This window comes from Paramormyrops kingsleyae, chromosome 7, assembly GCF_048594095.1.
Source record: "Paramormyrops kingsleyae isolate MSU_618 chromosome 7, PKINGS_0.4, whole genome shotgun sequence".
Classification (NCBI taxonomy): domain Eukaryota; kingdom Metazoa; phylum Chordata; class Actinopteri; order Osteoglossiformes; family Mormyridae; genus Paramormyrops; species Paramormyrops kingsleyae.
In genome coordinates this window covers 31,099,654-31,111,852 of record NC_132803.1, presented here as the reverse complement: position 1 = coordinate 31,111,852, position 12,199 = coordinate 31,099,654, and positions in this window count along the sequence as shown.

Below are 12,199 nucleotides of genomic sequence, written 5' to 3'. Positions count from 1 at the left end.
TTCCCGAGCCACTTTGGTGCCGTCCACCTGCGAGACTCACAGACTCGCCGGCACAGAGCGTTCGTTCTCTTCCTTACCGTCCTTGGCTGGAGACACACAGAAGCACGGCTTGTTTGCGCCCACGCAGCCCAACCATCTCCTCTCACACCCGAGTCCGCCCACACCACCCCCCCCCCGAATGCTTTGTGGTACAGCCTGTCATTACAGCAGGCACCGGCTAGCCTGTACCATTGCCTGTACTTGGTGTCCCCTACCTCGTGCCCAGTGCATCCTGGGATAGGCTCCAGGCCTCCTGTAACCCTTTACTGGATAAGCAGCTCCCTGATGGATAGATTATTATTATCATAATGAAAATATTTTAGAATGCTAAAGCGCATAGAAATACAGAAAGTAAGCAAAGGTCTATGAGGGCGCTATTGAGAATTAAAAATACAATTTACTACCTTTGGAAAGGGGCATTAATAGAACTGGTTTTGTGTTATAACAGTGCTAAGCTCATGAAGATCCCAAATCGCACAGTCCCAGAAACATGTAAGGGGAAAGTGGTGGGGTGTTTACTGAGATTAGTCCTGCGGCACTGGGGCTCTGCTTGGTCAGCCTGAGAGGTGCTGAATCCCGAAAGATGCTTTAATCAGCAAGTAGCATCCGAGTCCCGATTTAACTGCCTGCAATGTGTGTCATCAGAAAGCCGAAGGCTCCCTGTAACCATGCCGCTGTGTGAAAGTGCTGCACCGCTACGCTGAATGAGCTGTGAGGCATTCGTGGCCTGTCAGATTCTGTGGGCCTGGCTAATGCAGGCTGCAGATAATATTTCATTTGGCGCTCCTTGCGCTTTGATGACATGGGTGTTTTGTGCAGGATACACCTTTTTTTTTCCCTCCTCTTTTTTCCCATCCTTTGAGCTGTCATGTAAATTATCGCATGCAGGCCTGTTTGTGAGCGGAACACGGTACTGTTTTTTCGCTCCCTTACAGAAGGATAATGTTGTTTTCTCTTTTTGACATCGTTGCGCACCGTTGAAGTGACGCCCAGATTACAGTTTAAAGGTTGACGCTATAAAAGAAAACATTAAACTCTGCGGTGGTATTTTGAAGCATTTAATACAGGCCCAAGTGATTCCGAGAACAGTCTGCCATGCAGTGTTGACTCCCCTGAGGCATTAAAATGTCAATAGCCTGCTTAACTGCTATTAAGCTCTATATATAGCTATTGTCATAATCAAAGAAAACACAGGCCATGTCAAGCGAGCCCCTGTGTAAGACCTGCAATTCCTATGGCTCACAAAAGGCGTATTACGGAGATTGAACTTGAACACATAGGACACTGTTCTAAATGGTTCTGCTAACCCAAGCTGTTGAAATTCCTCTCATCTCTCATCAAGCCTAACAAACTGGAGATAGGAACAAGGGTGTAACTACAAATTCCGGGCCTTCTGACAAAATGTTCCCTTGAGCCCCCCTGCTTGGGTTGGCACTTCCAATTCCAATCCCCTGTGTCCCCCCCCCCCTTGCTAAATTTCTTTGAGCTTTGGAGCCTTGACGGTAGATTTTGAGGGGTCCTACATCTGGATACCCATGTCCCTACAACAACCCTGGATGTGAATATACCTAAGAAAACAAACATGTGTATTTCATACATGAAGTAATTAAGTCTTTAACCTTTCAGCATTTTGTTTTAATACAATAATAATATGTGATTGTATTTCTAATACATATTTGGAATGCTCTTCCTCACAGACTGCATGAAGAAAACACTTAAAGCTCATGTTAAAAGAATATTATTCATAACATAAGAATATTATTCATCTTCATGTATGTAACTGGTATGATCTTGATGTTATGTGTGTCCATGCTGAACTGTAAAGCGTCCTTGAGTGTCTGAAAGGTGCCATATAAATGAATCATTATTATTATTATTATTATTATTAGTAGTAGTAGTAGTAGTAGTAGTAAAAGTAGTAGTAGAAGTTGCAGTATTATTGATAATACTACTACTACTACTAATAATAATAATAATAATAATAATAAATATAGTGCTTTACAACTGCCTAAGTCATGCCAGTTCTATAGATTTCTAACTGAAATGCTCGGACATATAGTAACAGGGAGCTTGTAATATCTCAGACTTGTAATATCCATCCAGGAAAAGAAATGACTAAATGAGTTTGGTTTTTTTTTTTCCTACCAAGGCAATTCCCATAGTACAACATTAGATATTTTTAATAGTGTTAATTACAAAATCTGGAATATGCTGAAAACTGTTTAATGAAAAGGAGAACTGGTTCATTAATTTGCAATGTTACAGAACTGATATTTTAAATGAATGTCTCCCAGATGTGGTCATACATATATTATTTGCGAATGAGATATCATTGTATAGATAACTGACTTAATGAATAAATAGTTTGTGTCTGGATGCCAGAAAACAACCTTTTGAGTAAAAAGCTGATTAGTTAGCCACGCAATACCATAAATAAAGCCCATTAAGCATAACAGATATTACAGCAATATAACAGGGAACATAACCTACTGGTATTAATGATCTAATGGTAAGTTTTTTATAGACTTAATAATACATTTGCACTAACAAATAATTCCAATTACTTAAACAATTTTGAGGGGGTATAAGACTTAGTCAAAGATTCCTAAGCAAGGAAATACAGTGACTATTTGTATTACCAAGGAATTTTTAGAGGAAACTGGAAAAAAAAAATGTCCTCGGGGGACAATGACATTTTTCGACATTCAATACCTGAAGTTCCGGCAGAGGTCTGGTCAGGCGTTCTGCAGAGCGGGGATGTACTTTATAGTGCGAGCAGAATCTGTGTAGGTGGCACGATGACAGATAAAGGACTGGGCTGCAAGGTGTGAGAGTCTCTCCGTTGGGATGGCGAAGGTCATGTGATTTTTTTTGTTCTTGCACAGTTCCCAGGCCCTATTATATGATAATGGGGCAGGAATGGGAATACGTGACATGCTTGGGGTTTGTGAAAGACAGGACTGGTGTAAATAGTGTGTGATTGAGGAATGGAGCACATGCATAGGACTTGGAGGGGGGGATTGGACTGCTGTCTTGGTTATTGGTGGGAAACAAACCAGCACAGACTCATGTCTGGTGGGAACGGAGAACAGGTGGGACTAATCACCGGCGACCGCCTGACTCCCCCACCGAGACGCCCATGAGCAACATCACTCCCCGAAGAGAAGGATTAGGGGTAGTGGTGGCATTGCTCAGTTGGGTCACCGCGGTCGAATTGGACGTGTGTCGAGCAAGCTGCACTCGCGCATACCACGGCCGTTCTTACTCCAGAGAGAGTGGCGACGCAGATGTCGTGTCAGGCTTCGCAAGGATGGCGCATCCAATGGCAGATTGAGATGACAAGGAGACAAAGCCCACGTCTGCAGGCAGGGTGGTGAGGGAGGGAGGAGGGCAGAGCAGAGTGGCAGGCAGAGGGACTGGTAATATGGGGCAATAAGAAAGGGGAGGTAAAACTGCCATTATATTATCATTTGTCATTTGCATAGGTACATTGGAATCAGGGCTGGACCAACTTCTCCAGAGGCCCTAAGCTGACGTGGGTAGGGCCCCCCCCTAAGTGGGCCGTTCAGGCTATTTCTTGGAGCCAAAAGGGAAACGAGAGGGAATTAAAAATGATGGAACATCAATAATATGCTAATCAAAGTGTGGGGTGGGAGCTGTAAAACTTACCGCTCAGGGTGGGGGCGAGGTGGGGGGAAAGGGGGTATCTCACTGGCAGATCGATTAGGCAATTTAAGATATATTATTATACATTGTAATATTTTAACCGGTTTGGAGTGGACTTTTGATCTAACTATTTCGTTATTAAAAAAAAAAAAGTCAAGATCAGCCGGGGCCCCTATAATGTGGGGCCCAGGGTTGTTTGCCCCCGGGACTGGAATGCTACTTTTTCCGTATCCCATCATGCTCTGCTTTGAGACACACACATACAGTTGAGAGTGAAGCTTGGGCCTGAGCTCAGGGTGAGCCATCTTTTGGGCTCCCCTGGATCATGTCGCTGTGTGGAGGGACTCGCTCAAGATGTGGCTATCCTGCTGAGTCAGACAGCCCCCCCTCAATGAGCAATTAATGACCATGGTTTTTGTGTGAAACCTTGCTATATAACTTGCTGGTTACCAAATTGCTTTGTAATGTTACATAGATGTTAAGGAGAAATGGTAGCCAGTGTTAGTTAGTTTGGGAAATAGTGTCTACTTAGATATTAAATGAACTAATTCATTAAGTGCACACAGGACTGGCCTGTCCAGCACCTAAACAAAAGGAGAGAGAGAGCAGTACTGCTTTTTGTTGTATATCTTGCCTTTTTTTACTGAAAGAGCAAGTGAGTGTCCTTACCCTCCACACACAGCTTTGAGTCATGTCTCAGAGGTAGAGCTTGCTAACAATCTCACATTTCTGTAGAAAGGCCTATCAGCAAACTCCCAGCGATTAATCCACTTTTATCTAGAAGCAAATGATTATTTTTCCACTTGTTTTGCGGTGATTTACTTTCTGAAGTTAAAACCCAGCAAACAAATTAAACTATTAATGCAGTGTGTCACAATTAACACAGGAACCAGGATCAGCACATTCCCTCCAATTCAGAGTTTTCAGGCCACTCTGTCCGTTTGCGGCCTTTCTCTACGTTATGCTGACACAGAGTGGCTGGAGTACTGTGGATATTTTAGAGATTCCGCTTTGTTTTTTCGGGCTACTCAGCCCACAAATCAAATGAATTGCTATTTCAGAATGTTAATTACATTTAAAATTCAAATGTATCAACAGCTTTGGGATTACCAAGAAACACTGAGTTATAATTTGACTCCAAGATTAATGTCTTTTATTTACTTCCACCAGTTATTCCAATAATAATAATAATAATAATAATTATCATTATTATTATTATAGCCACTAATTAAATTAATAATGACAATAATAATAATACTAATGATAATAATAATAACAATAATAATAATTGTTTAATATGGTTTCAATGAATTAGCACCCCATCCATCACATTTGGGGTGTATGCCAGCCTTGTGCCTATGCCTGGGACAGTATTCCGGTGCCCCTACAACCATTACCTGCTAAAACAATTGGAATATGGATGGATGGATGGCTGGCTGGCTATAATAACCTTAATTTTTCTATTCAGCTTGCTAAATGCTACTTTTCGTGCCGGACCGTCTAGCAGACAGCACAGTCTAGCATGGATAGATGGTAATCCAATAAGATAAATCTGAGAAAATTAAGTTATGCTATTTTTCTCGTGTGATGAATCTGCCTGATGCTTAACTATGGCAACTGGACTGACTGATTTAATTTCCAAGCTGGTTGGGGAAAACGCCATCCTCCAGCGTCTTAACTCCGGAATCATAATGCCCAAAGACACGGCAGAGCGAGCCCAATGTAAATTGGCATTCTCGCAAGCTTTTTAGCAGGGGGAAAGCTGCTTTTTACAAACTTATAACCACTATGCATCTCATCTGCGACACACTTGGCAGTTAACAGTGTGTGAAAGGGAGACAATGCATTACCATAACATTATAATGAAGCGGGTTGCTAACACATAGTGATTAAAAAAATAAATAAATATGCACATTTGTTTTGATGTGCCAGCTTCCTGTAAAGGCAACAGGGAGAATTATGAAGCAAACCTGTTAACCTCTACTGAGGACTTTGTGTGTAAGCTCCCTAAAAATCAGATTTTATCCCACTGCCATATTGTGATTTGTTGCTACGAAAACTAATTCCATTCACTCTTCTTACCTCTTATTGCTCATGCGTCATTTTTGCAGCCTTTTGTGTGCTATATGTTGATATATAAGAAGTTTTGATTTTAAGCCGATATGGGTTAGAAACACCCACAAGTATTGAATGCTCAAGATTAATGACCTTTGGTTATTGAACCTGAAATGTTTATACATAAACATGAAGATGAAGGCCATTGTCATGAACACCACAATAATCACTCGGTATTTAATGACACATTAAACAGACTCAGTAGCACCTGGGGATAGAACTTCTCAAGCAGACATGACAGAAAGTCCATATTGGCAAAAAAAAATTTTTTTGTAAAATGGAAACCCTAGAACTTAGTGTATGGAATAAAACCAACATAAAAAATAACAGATATTAATAAAAAATACTCAGGTCTTTACATAATTTTAACAAACACCCCATAGAATGCTGTATACAATAGCAGCCTACATGAATTACATTTAGAGCAGATTATATAAAATATTCAATACAAATACATCAACATAAACCGCATTAAGCCGTGTAAATAGCATTGTGTTTCGCCTTTTCCAAATTTAACGCATGGCTGGAAACTGACGAACGCTCTTCAGTATCAGAGTGACATCTTGTTTGTCTCTCTGCATTTAATTGCTTCTCTTATCAGAGCAAGGAATCCTAGAACTGACTACTTAGCAAATCCTCAGTGCAGATTAATAAATCTGCATCCCGCCACACCAGTGCACAAAGCAGACCCCGCTATTGATTTTGTCGGTCATATCTGCGATCGACCAGATTTCCATGCTCAGTTCTGATTTGACTTCGTGCACCTTCTCTTGTGGTTTACATTAAGAGAACGTGATCGTTAATGCTAACCTTAACAAAAGCCTTAGCGTTTCCTCCTCTCACATTGTTTGCACCTTCTTTTACTGTACGACTTGCATGGGATGGTTATCCAAATTCTGCAAACTCGGAAAGGGGGGGGGGGGGGCAATAACTACTGGCACTTGGCACCATCACAACTGAGGGATTAAACAAGGGCATCTCTTTGTCTACTGGACAAAAAGTGGGAACCTTGGGAAAGTATCCATACACACACAGCTGCATGGGTGGGTGGCTCAGCAAGTTGGGTCTCCTGGCCAGCGGCCGCAAGATCGTCAATTCAAATCCCATTCTCGGCTGAATCTCCTACAGGCCCTTGAGCAAGGCCCTTAGCCCCCTGAAAAATGCTGCAGGGGGTCGCTGGATAATTAGCTAACCCTGCGCTCAGACCCCAAACTTTGAGATATGCGAAAACTACTGAATTCCAATGTATTCATACTTGTGTAATTGGCAAATGAAAGCATCATTTAATCAACTGAGTAGTTGTGGTACTCTGAAAGAATGTAGGGTTTAGGGTTAGGGGAAAGGATGCTTCCATTTACTGTATAAGATAGTTGTGCTCACAAATGTTTAATGAACATCCACATTTTTGAAGTGGACCTTTGAATGTCTAATACCTGTTGCCCAGTGTCATTAGTTATCCATCCCCCTTATGGCACAGGCACATCTGCCTGGTGTCTGCAATCTCCCCCGGCCATTTAGCTTCGGAAATCGTCGTTGGCGCGCTCCGTCATATCAAAGAGGCTAATTAAACTGACTCCACCATCGTCGGACTCCGAGCAGATGTTGGAGTCATTATTATAGCCAAGGAAGCAAGGAGAGTGGCCCCTAGAATACCCTCTGACCTTCGGCATCTGGAGCGGCACCGGGTGGCGAGAAGAGGCGGGAGAAGAGGCGGGAGATGAGACGGGAGAAGAGGCGGGAGATGAGACGGGAGAAGACATGAATGCAGATGAACGGGCAACGGCAGAGTGGAAAGAGGGTGAAAGCAGATGGTCCTCCAGCAGGGGCCTCAAACTCAAAAGACCCTGGGGGACACTGGATCGGAGCTCTTTACCTCAATCCAGCCTCATCAGGTTTTTAGCTTAAAGAAAATCGAGGGAGTGGGGTGCTGTCTTTAAAGTTTGTTGACCGTGGTGGAAATTTTTTTCTGCAGGACAGATTAGCGGAATGATACTACATAGTTTTTAAATGTTTCTGTGGATGATGATTGATCAGTCGGTGGGCCAGAATTACTAATGATTAAAAACATGGCCGGACAGAACCATCTTTTGGGTCTGATCTGACCTGTGGGCCACTACATTAGAACCCCTGACCTACTGAAAGGAGGTACAAAGCTAATCACAAAGCCTATGGTAACTGCAATGCATTATCAGCATTAAGGTTATTATAAAACCCTGCACTGGAAAGACAGCTGATGACTACAATGATTACCGTTAATTAGAGTGCAAATCAGCGGAAGCCTTTGGAACAGCTACAAGCGACATCTGAGGTTCCGGGGAGGTGCGGGGCAATGCCCGGGACAGTCAGGGAGGGGGCAGTATCAGCGATCCCCTCTACCGTTAAGTATGCTGAGAGCTGATTTATTATAACTAGTGCAAAATTTGCATATTTCTATAAATTCAACTAGTGTAATAAGTAATGGGGTGATAATTTTCTCATTTAAAATCCAGCTTTTGTTACATTCCGTTTTGGGCACTGACGCTGTTAGAAGTGTACGTTAAACGAAGAACTGTCATTGTATTAGCGCCATTCTTCACCGATTATCATAACACGTTCTGACACGCTAGAAGGCAATTAGCCACCGTAGCCTCTGTAGTGAATTGGCTTCTTATAACAGAGCTCTAAGTACTACAGTGCGATCTATTCCGCAATCTTGGTCAATGGTGTTTTAATGCAGAACCCGCCATTTAAGGCTAACTGACATTTAATGTGCAATTCTCTAGAGATTAATAAGTGATTCTGGTAATTGCCTGCCGGGCCGTTCTTTTACTGCCATTTATATAGTATTGATCATCATGTACGTTACATATATGACGATCTTCGCAGGCTATCGCTGGCCTTCTTGAACTTAGCTCCTAAATTTATAGGCAGTATAATGAGTCAAGTTCAGCAGCATGGTTTAAATATTCAAAGGAAGAAGTCAAACAGTATCCCTCTTAATTTTGGCTATTAAAGTAATACATACAAGAATATTTTTATTGCTCATGTTATAGTCAACAAATGGGGGCATCCTCACACCTGCAGAATTGAAATCCCACCTTCTGCATGTGGAGTTTGCATGTTCTCCCCATCACCCACGGGTGTCCTCTGAGTGTCCTCTTGCAGTCCACAGCCTGTACCTGCATGCATGTTCGCTGAGATGGATAGGGGATAGGTGTCCAGTCCCTCTACCCCTACTTTGTGCCCTTAGTTCCACCTCCCATACTTTACCCCATCCAATGATAAGTGTTTGGAAGATGGATCGATGGATGCTTACTTATAATAACCTTTATTTTCTCATTCAGTTTGCAAAATACTATTTTTCCTGCAAGTCCCTCTAACAGACAGAATCATCTAACAAAGATAGATGGTAATCCAATAAGATAAATTTGTGAAAATTAAGTAATGCTATTTTTTCATGTGATGAATCTGCCTGATGCCTAACTATGGCAACTAGACTGATTGATTTAATTTCCAAGCTGGTTAGCGGAATGCATGGTTATTTTTGACGACGAAAAGAACTCTGCGTTTTAATTATATTTAATATTACATGTAATATGTAATTAAAGTCAGGTATCAACAGGTATTCAGTTGATACCTGAATCCTGGTGTTAGTGCTCTTCATTCTACTCAATATCGCCAGTCTCTCTCGCATGCTTCTATTAATCTTACATTTCACACTACTCGTGATGATCTGGCGATTGAGAAGACCCTCACAGAGTTCCTCGAGGAATTACCGTTGGCAACACTATTTCCATCAGCGGGCCAGCATCTCAATTCAGTCCAGAGCACATGAGTGTAATACATGCAGATGGTTTAACAGTGTTGTGGAAAATCACCAGAGGCCAGCGAGCAGCCATGTGCCCCCAGCTGTACATTCCTGTCACCCCACAAGGTTATCAATCCCTCCGGCGGATGATTTGTGGCTTCTTATCTTGTCTTTTCCTCACTCTTGTTCCACGTTGTGGATTATGACATAACACTATGACTTTTGTAGGGAAAAAAAAAAATCACAGATCTGACCAGCATCTTCAGAGCCTCATTAAGGAGTCCTGGCTTATTTTGAAACAGGTCCCAGCATAGTTGTCTCCCTCTGCCCAAGCTCCTCTCCAAGCCGGGTAAATAAGTTGTCAGGTGTTATGCCGTGACCAGGGGTGGATTAACTTATCTGGGGGCTCTAGGCTGATGTCAGCACGGACACTCAGGTGTTGCTGATTTAAATAACCATTCCATTATACCCGAGGCAGGGTGGGGCCCTTAGATTTGCCGGGGCCCTAGGCTATAGCCTAAGATAGCCTATGCATTAATCCGCTCTGGCTATGACCTGCTTTTCTAGATGATTCTGTAATGTAGGTTTGCAAATTGCCCATATGGCATCATGGGTCCCTGCCACAGAAAGCCGAGATCAACCAGCTCCTCCACTGTAACACGAGGAAGAGGAAAATACTCCAGGGGCAGAATCTCCCCCGTTAATCGCACACATGTCTGACTGCAGTCACTTAGTCCCTTTCATGTCGAGCAGACCCCGGTGTCACATTCACCGAACCAAATCGACCTAGAAAAGATGTGACAAGGTCTTAGTGAGGATTCTGGATATAATGCTCCCCACTTTCTGGATTTTATATACTGTAAGTGAATTTAATTTGCAAACAGAGTTGTGTATAGATGTAGGTTGGTTTAATCTTGTGATTTGATGTGCTCTGAACTACTCGTCGTAGATCATGTATCACTTGAGCTATGAAGGCTTAAAATGCTAACAATATGTCACAAATTCAATTGGCTGCCAATTTCATAGACAGTTGTATTATTTTGATAACATTGGAAGCTGGCTTTGTCAGCTTTGTGGTAGCGCAGAGCCTTCTATGTCTTCTCTTCTTATTTCCATATCTCTCCTGCTGAGAATGGTTGTTTTCATCCATTGGAGTCGTATCATGAGGGCACAGCTGTGGCAGATCGACGGCATGAATGGAGAAGAAAAAAAAAAGAGAGGAAAATGGAGTCAAAATCAGCAGGATTATCAAGTGAGATCATGCATTCTGCCTCTGAAATCTCCTCCTATACGAGCACCGTGGCCATGCTGATCCTCGGATAGCACTCTATTCACTGTCAATCATGTGGAGCTCATTGTTGAATGTCTGTCAGCCCCATGCTGATGCAGCAATGAGAGAAAGAGGAGACTAAGCAGAGGCTCAGGTTAGTTCTTTCTATATAGATCCAGCAGCACAGTGCCTCACTGTGTTCTCATACCTCCATGGTTGGAAGGTGCAGTGCAAAGGTGCAGTGCAGTCCTATTTGTGAAGGTAGGATGAGTCCCTGTGTTATGTCGGTTTGCTAATACAACCCAAAAAACAAATGGTTGGGTAAAATGGGATTTAATTGTGTTTTATTGTGTGGGTGTGTTTGACCTGCGAAAGCCTGAAATCCTGTCTGGTTTGGTTTCTCCTGCCTTGTGTCGCTTTCTTTCCAGAGAAGGCCACAGCTTTCCCTGCCCTGGATAAATTCTTGGAAGTGTTTCCCAATCTGGTCCTCGGTGACCTGCAGACAGCCACGTTTTTGCTGGAAGGAAGCAAAATGTGGACTGTCTGGCAGGGAGCAGGGAGCAGGGAGGGAGCAAAAATGTGGGTCCCCAAAGACTGGATGGGAAACACTGGATGGATAGACTAACAGAAAATATAAATAAATTCACTACCAAATACGGTGCTTTTGACGTTTCATTTCGACTTTTGAAAGTTTCTGCACATATTAAAAAGAGTTTCTGCAATATTAAAAAGTGTGAATGGGCTTGAGTCCAAACACAACATTTGACTTAATGACCCTGAGAGATGGATAGGTCATGACCCCCCCAGCTGATCAGTGCGATCTTTATTGATTAGTTGTATGAAATGCCATGGTTTGTTTTGACCCAAGTAACCTGGATACCATAGACAATGGTCAATTTCCATCTCCCACCCTTGTAATAATTAACCCTACTTAGCCTTCCTGCAATGACATTTATTTTTTCTCATCTGTTACCCCCCTCCCAACATCCAGCCCCATCCTATCCCTTTCTGACCACTGGTAAATAAACCTGTTCCTCACTGCCAAATCCCTGTATCATTATACAGCTAGAGATTAGCTAACAATTTTGTCCAGTTGAAAGCAGAAATTGGTCAAACTGACAATATGAGGATTCAGAAGACTGTATGGTCTTCTGCACGCAGACGAATCACTGAAACCCACACTGTCAAAGTCAATGTAACTCTTCATATTCAAAGGTCATGCTGGACTTTAATAGCAAAGCTACTGTACCAAGCAGAGGCTTATACTGTTTGAAATTTGCACGCGTCAAACAAAACGCAGTTAAAGTAAAAAACCTCAATGG